This window comes from Ambystoma mexicanum, chromosome 6p (assembly GCF_040938575.1).
Source record: "Ambystoma mexicanum isolate Mex_15411 chromosome 6p, UKY_AmexF1_1, whole genome shotgun sequence".
NCBI classification, from domain to species: Eukaryota; Metazoa; Chordata; class Amphibia; order Caudata; family Ambystomatidae; genus Ambystoma; species Ambystoma mexicanum.
In genome coordinates, this window is record NC_090935.1 from 18,245,281 (window position 1) to 18,267,168 (window position 21,888).

Sequence of the window (21,888 nt, forward strand, 5' to 3'; positions counted from 1 at the left end):
CCTTTAGCTTATTTTTTCTCTCTGACCAAGCAACACCGCTTCCGTCCCCTCTACGAGCTTCTATGCAGTGGATATGGCTTGCCGTGGGAGCAGATCATTACTGCGCATGCTCCCACGATCAAATCTTCTTTCTGCGCATGCTTTCCTGGTCGGTGACTCCCCACTGCGCATGTTTCCCCAACATTTGTGTTGGATGATGGATCCGTTTCCTTTTGTGTTCCAGGTCTCGTTTAAGAGTTCGCTCATTATTGCGCATGCTCATTGCAGCACCCCCTCTTTACGCATGCTTTTCTGATCAGTATCTCTGCAATACGCATGTCTGTACTCCGGCTTTGGGGCTGATGACGCGGCATCTCCCGTCCCCTCGATGAGCTTTTGAGCGGTGGATGTGCGTGCCTTTGAGTAGATCATCACTGCGCATGCTCTGACGATCCGTATCTTTTTCTGCGCATGCTCCCTGATGAGTGTCTCTCCATTGCGCATGTCTGTTTACCGGCCCCGCATACGGATTTGCTGCCGGGACCACGACAAGGAAAAGACGAGGCCGAGGATCTGCAGTTCCGGGGACCCGGGGCGAGTAGAGCCCCCACCCCCTCGCCCATCGATGCAGGCCGCGAGTTCCAGCTGGTGAGATTCCCTGTTCCCCCGTTCTGCCGCCCTGTGCTAGCGCCTAGAGCAGCTGCCGCAGGCGCTATTCCCAAGGCCCCAGTGTCTCCCTCTGTAACCTCACAGACCCTGCCCCCGACCCTCTACCCTCATCACCGGGGGTCGAAGTGTTAAAAGAAGGCAGTGGAAGTAGGTCCCCCCCCCCCCCCACTTCAGACCCCATGCATGCTCCTCACCCCCCCCCACGCGGGGCTGTACCCCAGTGGCAGCAAGACTGGCGAGGACAGAGTAAGAACATGTTATGTTATGTAAACTTAGTGAAGCGCACATACACCCAAAGGCATCTTGGCCCTGGCTACTGAAGAGGAGTCAGGGACCAGAGCGGCCGAGAACACCATAAGAGCATACCTGCCTAACCACCAGAATTTTTCCGGTGACTCCGGAATTTCAACCTTTTCTCCGGGTCTCTGGAAAAGTTCCTAGAATGTCAGGAATTTTTCGGCCCGTCATATTCTCCACCTGATTGGCTACCGGCAGGCAGCCAATCAGGTGGAGAATATGACGGAACCCGGAAATGGCGCGAAGTGTTCGTGCCCACTGCCTGCACCACTACAATAATAGTGCTTTCAATCCATATAATTGGATTGAAAGCACTATTATTACGGCGGCGGTGCCACGTTCATTTTGCTTACTATAGCATTGGATGAATTATTTTCAATGCTATAGTAAGCAAACTGAAGGCTACAACAACCAATTTTACCTTTTTGACAGGTGGGTGGGGCGTGTGGGCGGAGCCGTATGCAAATGGGTGGAGTCTTGTGTGGCTGTGGGCGGGGCATAAATCTCACAAATTTTGATTTTCAAATGTAGGCAGGTATGCATAAGAGAGAGACGGCCTAAAAAAGAGTGTTTTTCAGCAGCCGGTGGAAAGTGAGGTGGTCTTCAGTTGCACGAAGAGCAATGGGCAGCTCGTTCCAGGCACTAGCAGCCGCCACCGAAAAGGCGCGGCCTCCTATACGAGACAAACGATATCGGGGGGGGGGGCAATGAGAAGACACGCAGAATGAGAGCGCAGCAGACGAGCAGGAGTGTAGTGAGTAAACTTTGCTTGGAGATACTCAACACCCAAGCCATAAAAAGCATGATGCACCATGCGTTTACATGAGCACCACTCGTGTACCATTGCCCCCCCAACATGCGGCTTTATGTAGCCCCCCCTCTTCCAATCTCCCAAATAACATTGGAACAGCGGGTGTCTTTTGCCAACGCATTATTTCCTATATATCTATATCCCATAGGGTGACGAGTTCACTTACTCTCCTTCCCCAATTTACCACACTCCAGCCCTCCCGAGCTGGTTGCACCCTCCCCCACTCTCCTTACACTGGCAAACAACATTTGGAACTCTTTTGAGCTGAACATGCAGCTAGTTCTACTTGGGCAATACTGTTGTTCCCCAGGCTTATGTCCCCCAAAGTAGACCAGAACCCCAGTGGTTGCAATCAAGGAGGGGTGGGATCTCGGATGTGGAGCAATGTGAAAACACAGGTGATATTGGTGACTGATCAGCTCTACTTCTGTGGTGGGCATCTCTGTGGCCTGATGAACACTGAATACATTTATCAGAGGCTTCAATCGAGTGTTTCATTTGAGAATTCATCTTCTGTTATCATGTTCTCTAATGGCCTATATAAACTGTCAGGGTAATTCATAGAATTTCACACAAAAGTGGCGCATGCGGCTGGCGCACAGTGTTCGCGTGCGAATGTCTGCGCCAGCCGCGTGTGCTAAAACCGATTCCCGCGCACAGCCTATTCATGGATTTTAGCCTCCAAAACCAGCCGTGGCGCAGAGTGGCGAAGTTTCACACGCGATAGGCCTTGGGCGAGTGGGGTATGTGTATTTCAGGGGTGGCGGGAAGTTTTACACGTGATTGGCCTGGGCACGTGTATTTCAGGGGTGCGCGTGAAGTTTCACACGCGATTGGGCTGGGTACGTGTATTTCAGGGGTGCGCGGGAAGTTTCACACGCGAATGGGCTTGGTATGTGTATTTCAGGGGTGCGCGGGAAGTTTTACACGCGATTGGCCTGGGTACGTGTATTTCAGGGGTGCGCGGCTAGTCTTACACGCGATTGGCAGTGTGGGTCCTCCCAGGTGTCCCCTCTACCCCCTCCACGGCCCCTGCAGGCAGCCCACACCACAGGGGACTACCCTGCACCCATGGTCATGTCCCGTAGGCAGCCCATCCACCATGGGCATGCCCCCAGCCAAGCCACATGTCACGTTGCAATATGATCACCAATTCATGTCTCCCAGCAACCCCACCCCCCAGCAGTGAGGGGCACCTGCCAGCAGGCCCCCACTCATGTCCCCCTGCACCCCCACCCCCCAGCAGTGAGGGGCACCTGCCAGCAGGCCCCCACTCATGTCCCCCTGCACCCCCACCCCCCAGCAGCGAGGGGCACCTGCCAGCAGGCCCCCCACTCATGTCCCACTCATGTCCCCCTGCACCCCCACCCCCCAGCAGTGAGGGGCACCTGCCAGCAGGCCCCCCCACCCCCCAGCAGTGAGGGGCACCTGCCAGCAGGCCCCCACTCATGTCCCCCTGCACCCCCACCCCCCAGCAATGAGGGGCACCTGCCAGCAGGCCCCCACTTATGTCCCCATGCACCCCAACCCCCAGTAGTGAGGGGCACCTGCCAGCAGGCCCCCACTCATGTCCCCCTGCACCCCCACCCCCAGCAGTGAGGGGCACCTGCCAGCAGGCCCCCACTCATGTCCCCCTGCACCCCCACCCCCCAGCAGTGAGGGGCACCTGCCAGCAGGCCCCCACTCATGTCCCCCTGCACCCCCACCCCCCAGCAGTGAGGGGCACCTGCCAGCAGGCTCCCACTCATGTCCCCCTGCCCCCAGGTCATGACGATCCTCAATCATGGCCCTTATGGCCAGCCTACCCAGCACAAAGACCCAACCAAGTATTGCATCCACCCACATAGAAAAGGCAATTACATGATACAACCCCAATGGCAAGTATGTAAATGAACACATGTCCGTCTCACACACACACAATGGTTGCAAGTGAATGTGAAAACCCATATCATGACATGCATGAAACCAATGAGATAATACCACACATCGAAGTATGAAGAAAAACATGTATTAAACACAACATGAATGGAATTAAAATCAAACAAACTACAATGGGAATACAAAAAGAAAAGATGCATGTCCGTAAAAGAATGAAAAACAAGAAATCATAATCCAAAGAAATCCAAAAGAAATGGTGTCCAAAGTCACAGTCCAACAAAGCAAATCCAAGAGAAAAAAGAAAGTGAAAACCATTGCTCCATGGTGAAATTAAAAAATAAAAGAGAAGATTCCAATGTTGAACTATATAAAGATGAACAATCCAGGGTCCATGTGCCCAACTGAAGAAATGAAACCTATCAAAAATACTACCTAATAAAAAAATATATACAGAAACGTGGTGCATTGTCCAAGCGCAACCAAAATAAAGAAAAAACGAAAGTAAACCTAACACTAACTATATACAATGGCGGCAGGCAAGTCCAGCGGTTCACTCTGTGGTGTCCCGGGCCAGGGCATCATTGAACTCCATGTCGATGTCCCGGAGGCGGGCCTCTGCCCTGGCCCCGAGGTCTCGCAGGGAGGCACTCATGGCCTGTTCCAACTCCCTGTGAGTTGCCTCGAGGCACTCTGCCCGCCTCAACGCCCGACGCATGGAGTTCTCCGCCCTGACCATCGTGAGCCACGCCTCTTCCGCCCGCCGCCGCTCCGCACCTATCTGCTGGCCCAACCGCAGCCACACGGAAGACACTCCCATTCCTGGGTCCTCCTGCCCTATGGCCGATGCCTGCCCCTCCGATGTTGATGGCCCCGAGCCATCATTGCTCCCACCTACAGCCTGCTCCTGCTGCTGCTGCTGCTGTCCATGTGCCCTGTCCGATGGTGCCTGCACATCCTCCATCTGCTGGTCTCCAGTTGTGGTGTCCACCCCTGTTGGACCGCCGACTCCCGACTGTGGCAGGGATGGGATCTCCACCAAGCTGGCTGTGTTGGTCAGGCCAGGTCCACAGGGGGCCCTGGTGGAATCTATGCCGGAAGACGTGGAGAACGACCGGTGCATAGCCTCCACAGAGAAGGAGAGGTCCGCACATGTAGGAACCCACCGACTAGGGCCCCTCCCAGCAGTGCCACATCACGACGCTGCACTTCGTGATGGCGTGCGTTCTCCGCCCAGGAAGAACTGATGTCATCACGAATGTCACGCGTGCGCAACGCGACATCCACCAGGACGGAGCCCATACGGTCGAGGGACCCCTCGCCCGCAGGTAGTGGAGAGGCAGGTGACATGGCACTCTCCCCTACCTGCGGACGGGCCTGGGACGGGGCCTCCCTGCTGGTGCATGATGGTGCAGACACAGGGTCAAGGACAGCGACATGCACAGGCCCCTCTGCGGTGACCTGTGCTGCCTCCTGGCCCTGGACTGCACCACTTGCACCAGTGGTACTACCACCACCAGGCCCCATGTGCGGCTCAGTAGCGGGCTCCTCCTCCTCTGTGGAGACCACCAACCTGGATGTCTCCGCACCGTCTTCCACCATTGGAAGCCCCTGTGGGGGCTCACCCGGCCCTTCCGCTACAGCCGTTGTGGCAGACGCGGCACCAGCCCCCTCGCTCCCGGATGATGGTAATTCCTGGGAGGGTGGCTGGGCCTTGCGTCGCCGCCCGGTGGAGGCATCCCCGCTGCTTGGCTCCACAGCGTCGTCTCCGCCCTCTTCGTCACTTGACGCTGCGTAGAGGGAGACATGGAACACAAGCATCAGGGTACAGTACAAAATACACTAGAGAGGAAGCAATAAGACATGAGGGGCACTGTCAAATGTCACTTCCATCCTGTCCTTTCACAACACATGGGTGAATGCACGCAACACACATGCAGAAACACTCCCTGCGCCTGCAATCAACATCAACATCCATGTACAACGGGCCCTGTAAACCAAGATGTTGCCTTCAAAGTCACATGCATCCATGGCGTTTAAAAGTCACACACACACTTCTCAGGCACACACACACACACACATGTGCACCATACATGTACATGACATCAGCACACATTCCTCACCCCCCCCCCCCCCATGTCCAGGAACAGAGACTGCCATGCTTTCAGGTGTGCATTCCGCATAGAGGTCCCCAAGTTGCATTAAAACACATGCACCTACAATTTGGTTCACACATAACTGGTCTCACATGCATGACCATGATGTCCCTGCACACACACATCCATACATGGCCTATGTCACACATAGAGGCAATTATCAGACTACCAGCACACTGCAACATGCCCTGTCTCACACAGCAGTGCTTGGCCACTTACCGCTGAACTCCAGACGGGTCTGCCTCCGAAGGATCTGGGCATGGAGCGCTGGGCCTACGCGTTCCAGGACCCTCATCTGGATGTTGTTCAGGCTGACCCGGCCAACCTCCGCGAGGCGCCGGGCCTTGTAGAGGGTCCTGGACCTGAAGTCCTCCCAGCGCTTCCGGACGTGCTTGATGTCGCGGGTTGCCACCCCCTCCTCGTTGATGGCAACCACTGCGTCCTCCCAGATCCTCTCCCGTCTTTCCTTGTTGGCGGGTCTTGTTCCGAAGAGGGCATCATAATGCCCCAGGACATGCTCCACCAGGACACCAACTTCGGTGGCAGTGAAGCTGGTGGCCCTCTGCCTCTCTGGCTGGGGGTTGCCAGTGGTGCCAGATGGAGATGTGCCCGACATGGCAACCCCAGAGGCAGGAGTGGATGGGCAACTGGGTCCTGGGGCTGGGCTGTGGAGTGATGGAATCCCAGTCGGGAGTCTTCTGTTCCAGCAGGGGTGGACACAGCAACTGGACCCCTGCAGATGGCTGATGTGCCGGCACCAAATAGCAGGGCACGTGGGCAGCAGGCAGTCAGGCAGCAGCAGATGGCAGGTGGGAGCGTACTCGGGGCTCTGGGGGGCAGTGATTCGGCCTTTTGGGCAGGAGCGTGGTCTTCCGTGTGTTTTCGCGTGGCCAGCTTGATATGGAGTGATTTGGCACGTGAAAAAATTGCATGTCAGCATGTAATTCGAGGAAAGGCCCTTAGCGCGTAAGCGCGTCAGCACTCATACGCGATTTCATTGGACCAAAGGCCCTTAGCGCGTAAGTGCGTCTGTGACGTATCGTGCACGGGCGTTGCCCTGGCAGGGCTTGAAGATCCCACGTGGATTTCCATTGCTCTGTACGTGCTTTTCGTGGGGTGCGGTGCGTGTGTTTTCCAGGCATTAGGGTTCACACGCTATTACTTCACAGCGGGTGGGTGTTGGCTACGCGTTCTTCTACACGCAAGGCAGACGGTGAGTGTTACCCCGCTCGTCCAGGCCCAATCGCGTGTAAAACTTCCTGCGCACGCCTGAAATACACGTACCCAGGCCAATTGCGTGTGAAACTTCCTGCGCACCCCAGTAATAAATGTACCCCACCCCCCCAGGCCCGATCGCGTGTGAAACTTCCCACGAACCCCTGAAATACATGTACCCAGGCCAATCGCGTGTAAAACTTCCCGCGCACCCCTGAAATACACGTACCCAGGCCAATCACGTGTGAAACTTCCCGCGCACCCCAGTAATACATGTACCCCGCTCCCCCAGGCCCGATCGCGTGTGAAACTTCACGCGAACCCCTGAAATACACGTACCCAGGCCAATCGTGTGTGAAACTTCCCGCGCACCCCTGAAATACACGTACCCCGCTCCCCCAGGGCCACTCGCGTGTAGAACTTCCCGCGCACCCCTGAAATACACGTACCCTGCTCCCCCAAGCCCGATCGCGTGTAAAACTTCCCGCGCACCCCTGAAATACACACAAACGCTATTTTTGACACAGCGGGTGTCCGTGTTTGTCGCGTACCCCTTTACACGTCATTTGTCCTAGAGGCCCACAGTATGGGGCATTTATCATAGCTGTATATACGTGATTTTTGTTAGCGCACATTTTGCCGCACATTTTTTTTATGCGCAGGGACGCTACCGGCTGCCTTCGTGTGGCAGACGTGTTTAGGCCTGTGCACGTCTTTGCCCGTGCGCTGTTTTCCCCTATTCGATTCCATGAATATGTGTTGTAGGCGAGCGTGTGGGCGTTTCGCGCACTTGCCTCATGTACTTCCCCCGTGACGCCCACATTTTCACAAGTTGTTCCCCATTCCGCATGTCACGCCCCGTGTTCTGCCTACTTTTTTTATGTGCGCCGCGCTATGTGCGCTTTCGCTGTGGCGTAGCGCACGCCGTTAGATGACCTATGCGCCGGCGTGCGCCGCGCAGATTTTCAGCGCACATCCCAGATTTTACTTGCGCACGGACTTCCAGGTATCGATGTGCGTGGTTTTCCCTGCGAATTTCGCACTTGCACTGCGATTTTTCCACTTGCACTGCGAATCGCACGTTTTCACACGCTTGCGCCGAAATTTTCTGCGCACATTAATTCCATGAATCGGCCATTGTGTCTCAATATGCATTTTCACTATTGTGTTTGTCATTTATATAGCGCCTTTTCCCCATTTGTATGGCCTCAGCGTGCTTTATGGTTGGAACGCTTTCGGGGACTGCAGTACATGTGTGGGAGATTATAATAGTTATTTTAAAGATGTGTGTGTGTGTGCATTTTGACAGATTAGGACTTTTCTGGCTAAGCTCCAGTTAGCATCCCTGAGGTCAGGCACGTGAGCGGGTTACTATTGGTGCTTTAGGATAGCGTGCTAGTATCGGACATTCCATGTGTGCCCAGCTAGGCTGACATTTTGTGTATGGTTTGTCCTATGGGACTCCATGGGAATGGGGATTTACAGAATTCCGCCTCCAGAATTACCGGATCACTGGGGTTGTAATGCCCCGGTGATTCCAGCAATCACGGAGGCAGAATGGTATTACGGGTCGGGCGGCAGCCTGCCGGTTTTTCCGGTATGGCTACCGCCGGTCTCGTCATGAGGCCCATTGTGTATAGGCGCTATATCAATAAACTATCATATCACATCATTCTAGAGTGCATGGGCGGGTGGCCGTGCCTGCGGGCTGTGTCCACAGACATGGTGCAAGGTAAACATAGCATACAATTGGATGAAGTTCATCTTCTATGTCGTTTTTCTCGGTCCAACGCAAATGGCTGGTCTCGCCAGTTGTGGTCTCCCCGGATTAAAAGTCTGGGCAGTGCATAGTCGATCATCTGTGGGTGAGGTGAGGGGTGAAATTTTCACTCTGTGCTGCTGTGAACGGTGCTGGCATCCGTGGAGGTATGGGTGCATAGGTGATATTGTTAGGATTGGGCGAGTGTTTATGTGCATGTATTGACAGTTTAGAGTGCAAGAGTGTTCAAGAGGAGGCAAGGAAGAGCCAGGTTTTGAGGACCTTTCTGAAGGCCAAGTGAATGCCAATGTTGCGGATGTGCAGGGACAGAGGTCCAGATCATCCGCCCAGTCTGGTGGAGTTGTAATGTGGGACAACTAGGAGAAATGCTGTGCCAGATCTGAGTGTCCATCAAAGTGGGAGAGGATGATGGAGATGATGGCAGACAAACAGTGAGGATGTCTTCGTTATATTCGCCTATGCCAAGTAAAGTTTCTTGTAACAGCGTCACGATGCCCGAGGGCAGTTGTGCACTTTAAAAATGCAAATAAAATTAATAAATAAATAAATAGGTGAGGTATGGGAAGATATGCCTGAGGATGCATAGATGGAGCAAAGAGGTTCTGGATATGGAGTTGTTGTGTTGGGAGAGGGATGCATACGTGTCCAGTGTGCATCCAGGGCTTTTTACCCAGGTGGAGGTTGCCAGTGGGGGAGAAGGGGCTGATTTAGGGATTGAGGCCAAGGAATAGGTTGGGGAAAGAGCGCTGTTTTCACGTAGACTAGGATTTCAGTTATCCGAGGATTGAGAATGAGGTGGTTGGTCATCATCCAGTGGTCAATATCCGAGAGGCATGATGACAGATCTGGACGGTTGGAGCCTGGCGATTTCTGGGATTTTAAGGATGATCTGGGCGTCTGAGTAGTTGTAGTAGGTGAGATTGTGGGGAGTAGGTTCAGATAGATGTTGAAGAGGTGGGTAGATAGGGATGCTCCTTGCACACCCCTTTTGGTGCTGGTCTTGAAGTAGAGGTGAAAGGGTGGAGGAGCGTGATTTGTGAGCGATTGATGGTGAAGGAGGAGATCCAAATGAGGGCAGTGTTTTTGATGCTTAAAGAGTGTAGCCTGTCTAGGAGAATGGTGTTTTCAAAGGTATCGAATGGCGGCAGAGAGGTCAAGGAGAATGAGTACAGCTCGATCCTCTGAGTCCGCTGTTCTTTTTAGGTTGCCCCAGGCGGACACTAGGGAAGACTCCGTTTCACTGAGTGATCTGAAGCCAGATTGGGCGGGGTCCAGGAGGTTGTTGCGTTCAGTGAAATGGCCAAGCTGCTTTTATGCTGTGCGGTCCATGAGTTTGGCCATGAAGTGGGTGTTGGAGATGGTCCAGTAGTTCTGGGGGGGAGTGCGTCGAGCGTGGGTTTTGTGAGGAGGGGTTTGACGTAGGAGGTTTAAGGTTTTTGGGAAAGTTCCTTATGTTAGGGAGTGGTTGAGGATTGAGCGTGCAATACTGCCTGCATATGTTGAGGCTAGGATGTTTTTGAGGAGGACGGGCGGGCAGGCATACCAGGTGGGTGGGGGGGACGTCCCTGATGGGCAGCTTTGTGCTATGAGTGAGCTGAACTCCTGGTGTGAAATTGGAGAGGAAGAGGCGAAGGTTTGTAAAGGAAGGGGTTTTGGAAGGCGTGCGGGCTGTAGATGGGTATGGGGTGGGGCATTATTTATGATTTAGAGATGAGGGCGGAGGGTCTGTCGATGGTGACGTTGTGAAAGTGTTATGATAAGGCATTGCATAAGGATTGGGAGTTGGGTATGGAGGCAGGGAGTAGAGCAGAGCAGAGAATTGAATTCAGAAATGACTCTATGCAGTTCCTTGCTCGGGTTGCGAGAATTTGAGATTCTGTTACCATAGAATGCTTTCTTGGTTTTTAGGATTTCCAATATGTATTCCCATATTAGCCTTGCTAGGGCAGTTTTGTTCTGGGCAGTTGGGTTGATTCTCTGGGTCTGTTCCAGACAGTGCTTGAGGGTTTTTAGCGATTTGCGGTTGGCGGTGTACCACCTGGTTGTGGGGCCTGAGGGTGTTCGTGAGCCAGAGGTCGAGAGTTATGATGGGAGGCGGTCTTCCTGGAGGGAGAGTGGTGGGAGTGAGGTGAGGAGGGAGGTGGCTAGATCTGGTGTGATAACGACTTTGTTTCAGAGTGAAAGGTGTGGAGGTTGGTGGTGCCCTTGGGCGCAGGCTGTGGTTGAGAGTGGTAAGGAGAACATTGCTGCCTATAATTCTGCCTGTGAAACTAATCTTTACATTGCAGTATATTTTCATTCCATGGTCTTACACTTACCTAGGAAGACTTTACAGTCTCTGCAGAGTGTGTCATCAAAATCTCAATGCTTCTGAAGCCAACAAAGTCACTGAGATGAACAAATGCTAAGTCTCAGACACACTAATGTTGAGCTATTCCATACTACGCCATGTCTTCATATAGGCTTTGTACATCTGAGACCAGGCACCCTACTACATCCAGGTCTACATATAGGCTTTGTACATCTGAGACTATGCCCACTACTATGTCCAGGTCTGCATATAGGCTTTATACATCTGAGACGGGATGCTGACCGGCATTCGCGGATCCAATATGGCGGACGTTTCAAAACATTTGACACTCCTCAATCAGCGGGCACGTATCATGTCCGCGAACGTCACGCTGTTCCCTGATTGGTTCAGAGGCTTCCGCGGACACCAAATCCGGAAGTGGGTCAGTGGACAGATATTACTAACTTTTTGGGTCCTACTTTATGGACATTTTTAAAAATCTACTGACTGGCTTAACACCAAATTAAAAAAAGCATGCTCTCAGTATCAGGCCACTGCTCTTCACGCAAGATTGGTGCAAATTCATCCAAGGGTTTGGGCTGTAGCCATGAGCAAAATGTTTTTCCATTCATGTCTATTTGGATTTCAAACGTTTTGAGAGCCCCTATAACTTTGCCCTGATTGACGAAACCACACATATGATATATTTTATTTATAAAGTGCCTATACACAATTGACCTCATTACAAGTTTGACGGTAGCCACGTCTGTAACACAGGCACGGCGGCCGCCAAACTCGTGAAAATTCCAGCACCCGCGAATGGGCAATTACCGGGTCATTACAGCTTTGCCGTACCCGGTAATTGCCCTTTCGTGGGTGCCGGAATGGGGATGCCTGTAGCACCGGCAGCAATCATTACAGTGCCGGTGCTACAGGCATGCTGTGTTCGCGGGTGCCTTTCATTCAGCCAGGTCATACCTGGCAGAATGAAAGGCACCCGCAAGCACAACTCAGAGTTTGCCGGTCCTGATACAAAGGTACCAGCAAGCTTACCGGTACCGTTGTATCCAGACCGGCAAACTCGTAATGAGGCCCAATGTGTTTCAAGGTGCTTCAAGGCAAGGGAGGGAACAAGGGAAAATAGAATGACATTCTTACAGGCCATGAACAGTAAGGACATGAAATTAACTATCATACTCAGCCTTACGACATTTCAGATAGTGCAAGAGCTAAGACATAGATAAGGAAGGGAGGGGGAGAGTGGGAAGGAAATGGAAACAGACATGCCACTACCATACTAGGTCTGACGACATTTCTGGTAGAGCCGGAGAAAAACAAAAGGTGAGGGAGAGGGGTGCAGAAGGGAGGGGAGGAACAAAACAAGCGACTATCGTACTAGGCCTGATGACATTTCAGATAGTGCTGGAGGGGGGAGGAGACAGACAAGGTTGCTATCATACCAGGTCCAGGGACAATTCTGATAGAGTAAGTGCATAGAATAAAGTAAGGGGAGGAAATGGGAGAAGGGGGAAAGGGAGAGGAGGAGAGAACAGAGAGTAAGCAGTCAAAAAGAGTAGAGAAGCAAGAGGGAAGAGCGAATACAATTGCAGAAGTCAGTAGTAACACATAATGTTGCAAGCCTGGATACAAGATGAAGATGGGAACAGCATGATTCAGGGCCACCATGAGTACAAGATGCAAAGGAAGTCCAGCATGAGAGTTGATGAAGGGTGACACACCTTGAATCAATGTAGTCCATAAAAGTCAAATCCAACATTGGCCACAAGACGGTGATGGTGAAACCAGAATGTATCAGGACAGACTCCTGCAGAAGTAGGTTGGAGGGGGAGGGGGAGGCAGGCTAGAGGAATCTATGGCTATCCAGTTCTGGTCTAGCAGCTTGCATAGCCGTCCACACTGAAACCCCTGGCGTACCTCAACACCTCTGCCATTATATACTTTGCAAAGTTTTGTGAGCATTAATCGAACTGAGCCAAAGTTAGAAGACGCGCAAAAACTGATCTTCTGATAGGTTGAGCAACTTAACCATAACTAAAGGGTTGTTACCTGTCACCAGCCTTAAGGTGGGGATAAGAGTAACAGACTGAAACTGTAGTATTTGTTAACAATATAACTTTATTAACTCTTCTCTCAACTAATGTTTTTTTTTTTTTAATCTTTCAGGTTCAAACAAATGAAAAGGATACAGGTTGCAGAATCTGCGACAGCCTCTGTAGAAGACCAACCCTCTTTGTGAAGGTAAGTATGTTGGTAAGTCTCTAGTGTCTTCTTTCTTTCCTTTCTTTGACTTTCTTTCTTTCTTGTCTAGATTGTAGCCCCTTCTCGTGCTCAAACTCCCTCTTTAAACCTTCTTTCACTCTTAAATATTGTCAATAGTTATATTACCTCTCATGTAGTCTCAAACCTTTGTCGTTGCTGTGGCTTTACTTCGTTATTGTCCCTTTTAACTGGATAATCTTAACTTGTGTGTAACATTAAATGCAAACCTTTTCATACGAACTTTAAAGTAGGGATTAGGCAGTCTCTTTTACTTGAAACTTATGTTTTCCTGTGTATCAACTTTTAATATAATCTTATTGCTCTTCATTCCGCCGTGCGGAATTCTCCTGTCACCCCGTGTGACTTTGTTTGCCTTTGAAAGTGAGAGAAATATTCGTTCCTCAATGCCCGGTTTTCACTTTCTATGGGGCATAGCTTATGGGCATCAACGACGCTGCAATTGGTCTCTTTAGGGACAACCTCCCTTCTGTTGCCGGAACCGTTGCTTCGTCCTCTCTTCAACCTTTATCCCTCCGATTGGCTTACGGAGGCTCGGTAGGCTATCAGCTGTCTGCAAGGCTCAGCCACTGCTCTCAGCGCCGTCGCCGGCGTAATACGCCCCTCAGTGAACACACGGCTCTTCGAAGCCGCGTCTAACATAAACGATTCGCCGACACCACGGCAGGCGGACCTGCCCTTTTCAGGGATCCTCAGTAAGTTGGATCAGCTCCTTAGCGCAACGGCGCAACAATTATCTCCACAAAACGTACAACTGACTTCTTTTCACTCGGCAACTAATATGCCCACTCATAACGGACATTTTCCGTTTCAGGCTCCTGTGTCTCCTAGCAACAACAGAAAAACAAGCCACACCTTAGAGAAAAGGTCCCTGCAGGTGTTTCTCTGTATGTCATTGGCAGATTACCAAGTCTATCAAGTAAACAAACACTGCCTTCTCATGCCAGCCTTTCGTACAGCTGTTTTGCCTGGTATTGACAGAGCTTGTTTCTGGGGCTGACTTGTCACACTACCATAGATCTTTTAAAATGTGTACACACACACTTCCCCACAATGTCACAGATTGACATTTGCCAATGCTGCAGAGTGTATTATGGCGTTCTTTGGGCCTACAAACTCGGGTTCGGGTTCCTTGAATGAGGAATTACCGAGCCATTCCAACCTTGGAGGACCCGGTAATTCCTCATTCAATTTACCCATCCCCATTTGAGCCCCCATAGGGATCTTTACCGGCGCCTTTAAACCCATTCCGCCAGGGTCGTAATGAGGCCCTTTGTGTCCTAATGTTTTGAATATGGGTTGACCCTTCACTGGTGTTAACTGTAAGAGGTCTCTAAAAACAATAACATGTTTCCTCCAAACAGTTCTTCATGACAAGTTTTTAGGATTTCCTGCATTCGTAGATGAATGAATGCTTACTTCATCTACTAGGAGGATTTTTATTTGTCATAGAATTCTACGTACTTCATTCACAGCTTCTGCTGACAATTGGCAGCATTATTTGCACGGTTCAAAACTGAGATTCAATGAGCAGGAGTTCAAACCAGCTCCTGGGTGCAGGCATCGCCCAGTAGGCAGGTGCTACGGCAGGGGATCCAGGAGCTACCAGAGATGCTCCTTCATCTTTTTGTACATTTTGTTTGAACCATTGTGTTTAAATGTGTATTAGATGTGTTCTAATTTATGCTTCATTTTGAATGAGTGGTTCTCCAAGTGGTTCTTGGCTTCCTGTAAGAGACGGTTGACTGCCTTCAGGAGTGTCTTTCTCTGGTATTGTTTCTATTTTTTCTTCTTGTTGGCGTTCATTGCTTAACATTTCGTTTTACTGTTTAAAATTGTCATTTGTTATATTGCTTTCATTTGCCTTGAATGCAGCTTCAAATTTGTTATGGTCACCAAACATAACTTTACATGGTTAAGGTTAATTAGGCTGGATTTGGTAAGCCTTACTAGGCTTCCTTCACAATTTAAGATGGAATATTTGCCTGTTGTCTCATCTGGCAAAACATTTGTGTAGCAATAGTTTTGGGCTATGACGTATAGGAACATGTTTTCCAAAGCAGTACATCTGTTTGGATAGTATGTGTCAATCAAATCGTTTTATCTTGGCTGTTGGGATCAATTGTGGCTATTGTTTCAATTTCCTGATAGGATTGAAGTACTGTTTTTCGCGATTAAGCGCGAACAAGGTTGAGCCAGAGAATGTTGATGTTCCATATAAGGCTGTACCTGTTAAACAATGTGCAGCTTTGTACGGCCTGCGTTCTCTGTGCAGCATTGTGATACCAAGGCTGTACACTTTTTGTGATAGGGTTTTGTTGGATGAAATATCATCCCAAAGGTCTTTTAGCTCAGTCTTCTCAGCTTTGGTAAGATAGGCAGTGACATACCTTTCAACGGAAGTTGAATTGTCCGCAATGTATTGCAATACCATAAGAGGGCAATGATAGAATTGTAATTATTGATGTACTTGGATGCCTCATCTCTTTTAATTATTTTGTATGTGCTTTTTGGGAGGTTTGCCTTTTACTCTGTGCCTAACAGAAGACGCTACAGGTAATGTATTCAATACATTTTAAAACTGTGTCATCACTGACATGGCCTCTCACTGGAGCGTCTTTTATGCACAAAAGCATGTGGATGTGTGGTGCTCCTCTGGATTCTTATTCTTTCCTTCTACTTCTCCGATGGAGTGGGTGAATTGCAGCATGTCAATGAAACGGTGGCGATGTATCTTGACACATTGGGCCTCATCACGAGTTTGGCAGTAACCCTTAAATCCGGCGGTCGCGCTATTAACCCCGGATTTAAGGGTCCGCCAAATCAGGGCTTCGGTGGATTTCTCTGCAGCTCTGAGCTGGGGGGGAAATCCACTGAAAATTCTCCGCCGGGCGGTAAGAGCGTGAAAATTCCCCATTGAGCCCAATGGGGAATGGGGCATTCCTGAATGGGCTCAGTGGAGAATGGGGAATACCATTACCGCCAAACCCGTGATCCGGCGCTAATAGTGCTGGGCGGTTTGGCGGTAGGGCTAATACCGCCGGCAGTAATACCGCTGGTGTTACCGCCCAACTCGTGATGAGGCCCATTGACAGGATCAAGAGAACAGAGTTCTCCTGGACCGTTTATGTCTATTCCTTCTTTATTTTGGTTTGCAGTGTCATGATTCTACGTGGCCGTCCATTCCTTTCAGCCTGGAGGATTCGTCGCCGCTTGGCGGCGTCCATTTTTGCTTCAAACATGGCCGCTGCCCAAAAGAAGCCAGTGCGCTCTAGTGGCCGGCTTTGTTGACATCAGGCCTCATTACAACCCAGGCGGTAAATTCCCTACTTTACCACCATGGTGTAAACTCTGTTTACACCATGGTGGATGGCGGATTTACCGCCCCATTCCAAGGTGAGTGGGGCGGTAAATCCCCATTCCCATTTTTGCCCCATAGGGCATAATGGGAGTGGGGAAGGCGCTAATTACGGCACCGTAAATTACGGTGCCGTAATTAGCACCAAGGCGGGTTAGCGCCTTGCATTTTAACGCCTGCTAAAAGCAGACGTTAAAATGGTAATCAGGCTTTAAGGGTTAACGGCGCCGACGGCGCCGTTAAACCCTTAACGCCTGGGTTGTAATGAGGCCCATTGTCCTCATTTAAGCGCTGTTGAGACGTGTTCGGTGCGTCTCAACGCTCTGTGTGGTTTGCCGTGCTCAGCGCTTCTAGTGTTCCCTTCTTGTCTTCCCGGTATTGTCGCCCCTGAGTTGTGCTGCCTTTCTTCTTTACTGCAGCTAGTTAGCACTTGCCGCTTCTCGCTTCACCCTTCCTGTTACCTCCTCGCTCCTGACCCTTATCTATTTGTTCTCTCTTGAACCGCTGGACTTGAGTATTCAACCATTTTCCTGGCGGCGCCGTTCACCTGTACGAAATTCTATTGTTTTTTCCTGGACTCCTGGATTTACTGTTCCTGGAATCAAGACCGTGTGGATTTCCAGACCCTTCTCCGGTGTGCCTTACCTGGGTAGCTGCTCTCGGTGCTAGCCTGGTTGGTTCTACCAGCAGGGTGGCGTAACGGGAGGCTCGCCCCTACCTCCACGAACCCGATCCACAAAAAAGAAAGAGAAGACTCCTTTGAAGAAGAAGTCGTCCAAGACGAAACAGGTGAGAAAGGAATCTGATTCCTCAGATTCTGACAGTTTGAGACGCCAACAGATTGACAGGTCTGCCAAGATGGATCCCTCACTCCAGGATTTGTTGCGAGGCAAGCAAGAACTATCAACTGAAGTTCAGAATGTCAAGGCAGAGAACTCTGCATTACGACAGCTTGTGCTATCCAGGGATTCAGCATTCCAGGAAAGTGCTTCTACAGGAGGCATAGTGGAGAGATATGATGGTGCCCCAAAAGCATTGCGTTCCTTCCTGGTCTTGTGTATAGTACACTTTACGATTAAGCCATACTATTTTTCGACAAACAGGGCTAAGGTTGGCCTCATTGTATCTCATCTTACTGGGAACACTCTGGCATGGGCAACGCCGCTGATAGCGGTTGGGGACCCCTTGTTGGACAACTACGATGGATTCATCAAAGCATTCAAAGCCATGTTTGATCATCTAGAGCAAGTATTTTCATCTCAAGAGACGCTGCTTGAATTCCAACAAGGCAACCAGGATATGTTGACTTATGTGACTCGATTTAAGCAGCTGGCAAAAGAAGCAGATTGGTCACCTGAGGCATGCTTCACTCTATTTAGAAAAGGACTCAGTGCTGAGGTGAAGGATGAATTAGCCACAGTGGGCCATCCGGGATCCTTCCAGACTCTTCTGGATCAGTCCTTGCAGATAGACTTCCGTCTCCAGGAGAGAAAAGCTGAGAAAAGACTGTCGTACACCTGAGTCAAGACCTTTGCCAGTATATCCCAACCCCAGAGACGCTCCTTCAACAGCTCAAACAGAAGCAGAACCAATGCAGTTGGGAGCTCGGAGAGGACCCTTGACTCCTGAGGAAAGGACACGAAGAATCAGCAGTGGCCTATGCATGTTTTGCGCCTCTGACAAACATCTGGTCAGGAACTGTCCTATCGCCCCACCAAGACAGTCGGGGAAACGCCAGCTCCCGATTCTGAATGGAGCCCAGCTTCGGGAGAACATCGATCGCTCCTTTTTTTCCGCCTCACTGGGGCCGGCTCAAGTTTGCACCCTGGTTATCCTTAAAGTAACGTTGACCCCAGCCCCAGGAAAAAGATTTCTGGTCCTGGCCTTGGTTGATTGCGGTGCCATGGGCATTTATTTGGATGAACAGTGGGCTCTCCAAAATGAGATCCCTAGAGAATCCAAGGAATTAGTGCAGGCTGTGGAAGGAATTGACGGACGACCCTTGTCCTCCGGACCCATTACTCAACAAACAGAACTCCTGCTGTCCATCAACAACCATCGGGAAAGAGTGTGTTTTGACATCATAAGAGCTGCACATTACCCTGTTGTTCTGGGGATGCCGCCACAATCCTTTCATCAACTGGGCATCGGGCTCTCTATTCCTGGGATCGGAATATTGCCTAGCACATTGGGCCTCATTACGACCCAGGCGTTAAGGGTTAACGCCGTCGTTAACCCTTAACGCCTATTCTGATTTTAACGGCTGCTTTTAGCAGCCGTTAAAATCCATGGCGCTAACCTGCCATGATGCTAATTACATTATATTATAAAAGAAGGATAAGATGGTAAACTTCCTCTACTTCCACCCCTCCTTCTCCCCCAACGATTAGACACCTCTGACAGATTCTCCGGCACTACAGGTCTTGACAACATAGACTGCGTGCAACATTCCAAATTTCAAAAAACATTTTTGTTTAATACAGAATATTTAAATTAAAACATAAGATACTACCCAAACCTAACACAGTGTACAAAACTACCACTAAAACCTAAAAAATCTAAAAAGCTAAATTTCAAATAAACCACTTACAAATGAACACAGACGAAATCACATATCACAGTACATAGAAAAAACCTAAATGTGTCACTAAAACAACATATAATCCCAGCATGTTTCTGTTCTTTAAAGCCCCTTTCGGGCAAACATTCTTCAGGGGAACCGTTAAAACATCCACTATTCTTCTCAACACTGTGTTGAATGGGTAGTTTCAGGCAACCAGCCTGCAAAGAAGGGAAACAGAGGAAACTAATCAGATCCCTAGGGGAGGGGGTATTACCAAATGTAAAAGTGGAGTTGACTCAGTCAAGAGAACAATTCCACAAAAAGGTTTAGAAATTAAACCAATTAGATTTACCTTAATGTGGTGAATCTTCAACGCACGTCTGTAAATGACAGGCTAATTTTTCTTCATTGAAAAACCAAGATACTTCAAAAGGCGTCTCAATCCGCCGAAAATATTGTCACACCTAGAAAGGACACGTCACACTACCAATGAGCCACAGATCACTACAGGACAACAGTCATGAATTGTTCAGGATATATTAAATAAAAATTACCTTCACGCAAGTGAAGCCACCCACAACGTGGGGCAAGGGGAGGAAATCCCTTGTAATGACAACCAAGTCTGCAGATGATTACAAAAGAGGACGCAGAACCAATCTGTAATATAAGAAGGGCGGTCACCAACCATCTCAAAGAGCATTAAAATGCACCGATAAACCACGGCTCCCAAATGTGTAAAAAAAGGGAAGAAAAGAAACCATTTCAAGCCCAGCCTAGGTCGTGCATTAGAGCTCATGCTTCCAAACAGTAGTGTCATACACCAGCGGTCTTCACAGCCATTAAATGTGTAAAAACATGCTGAACGTGACCAAGTAGTGAGAGATAATACACAACACCTCAATGTTCAGTAAATAAAAAACTGCAGAAAAGGGATAATAGCCACCAACATCACTAAAAGTAATGTAGCTACTAAAGTTCAAGAACAACATGCTCAACTCTAGATTAGGAGAAACAAACTCCTCGCTAATGACTCGCGGGGTTTGAAAGAAGACTGTGCAGCACCAGCATGTGTTTTCACCAAGTGCAGCCAAACACTCGCCACTTCCTAGTAAACACTAAGAAAGGACTATACTTTTCGATTAAATACTAGCCGGCAAGAAAATACAGCGGCCATCTTTTACATGCAATCTTCCTAGTGAACACTAAGGAAGGACTACACTCTTCAGTTAGGTACTACCTGGAAGAAAAAAACTAGCGGCCATCTTTGCATCAAACCACCCAACAACAAAGGGAAGCAGTGTTGAGAAGAAAGTGCACTGGAGGGCGCAAAACCATTCAAAAGAAATCGACACAGCATTGCAAAAATCAAGCAACAGACATATGCACATTTTTGCAAATATAGATGGAACAAAATAAGGAAAATTCAAAAAAATTCAAAACACAGCCAAAATTGCAAACAATAGTCAGATAACAGAAAACATTTATGTTTGGCTGACCAGATGCCAATCAATACTCTCATTGAGCCCCAGAACATTACTTTGCAATTTAAAAATCATTTTTTGTTCCAGGTTCAATAATTTCTGGTCTGTCTCGTCTTTCCTATGGCCATGCACCTTTTTCAAAATAAACCACGTAAAGTCATTGCAGCCATGTTTCATATCAAGAAAATGTTTCACTAAAGGAGCTGCAATCACTTGATTTCTGATGCAGCTCCGATGTTCCACCATACGGACTTTACATTGTCTGTTAGTCTTGCCTACATAATATAGGCCACAGGGGCATGTGATTAAATACACAACATTGGATGTGTTACAGTTGGTCATTTCATTACACACCCATTTCAGATTAGGTAAAATTTGTATATATCTAATCTCTTTAGTTTGGGCACACATACTACATTTACCGCAAGGAAAATGCCCTTTTATTTCCGGTAAACCCCATAACCTGGTTTGTCTCACCAGTGGTGTACTTTTCTCAGTTACATCATTCCTAATCAAAATGTTCCTTAGGTTTTGACTTTTTCTAAAGGCCACCAAAGGGGGCTAGGCTTCTTTTCCTCTGTATACCTTTTTCCAAGTTTTCATCACAATAGATTTAATTTTGTACGATAAATTTGAAAAAGTATTAACAAAAACAGTACCAATCTTTCTCTTTATTTTCACATTTTTCTCCAAAAGAGCCTCCCGATTATTATTGTATGCTCTTTTTGAAGCAGTCTTAATCACTCTAGGTGGATAGCCTTTGTTTCGCAGTTTCTGAGTAAGTGCGTCCGCACTTAGACGGAAATCCTCTTTTCTACTACTATTCCTTTTTAACCTTAAAAACTGCCCAAAAGGTAAGTTGTTTTTCAAATGCTTAGCATGATGGCTGTTAAAGTGCAGAAGAGAATTCTTGTCAGTAGTCTTTGTGTAGGGCTTCACTTTTAACACTCCATTCTCATGAAAGATGGTAATATCCAGAAAATGAGTCTCAAAGTCACATATGGATCCCGTAAATTTCAGAAAAAGATTCTGTTGGTTCAACCAGGTCATAAAGCACTCAGCTTCTTCTCTCGTGCCATCCCATACAATGAGTATATCGTCTATATACCTCAGCCA

General features: G+C 49.1%; 1 protein-coding gene across 2 annotated transcripts in view; it reads left to right on the forward strand.

Annotated features, from left to right (window-relative positions):
* Positions 1-499: 499 nt before the first annotated feature.
* LOC138511139 (zinc finger protein 432-like) overlaps positions 500-21,888 on the forward strand; it is a 60,140-nt gene continuing 38,751 nt past the window's right edge. For both annotated transcript variants that reach the window (XM_069626629.1, XM_069626630.1), the window contains exons 1-2: positions 500-627; positions 13,257-13,331. The gene's annotated coding sequence lies outside the window, so the exon portion shown is untranslated. The remainder of the gene's footprint in view (positions 628-13,256; positions 13,332-21,888) is intronic.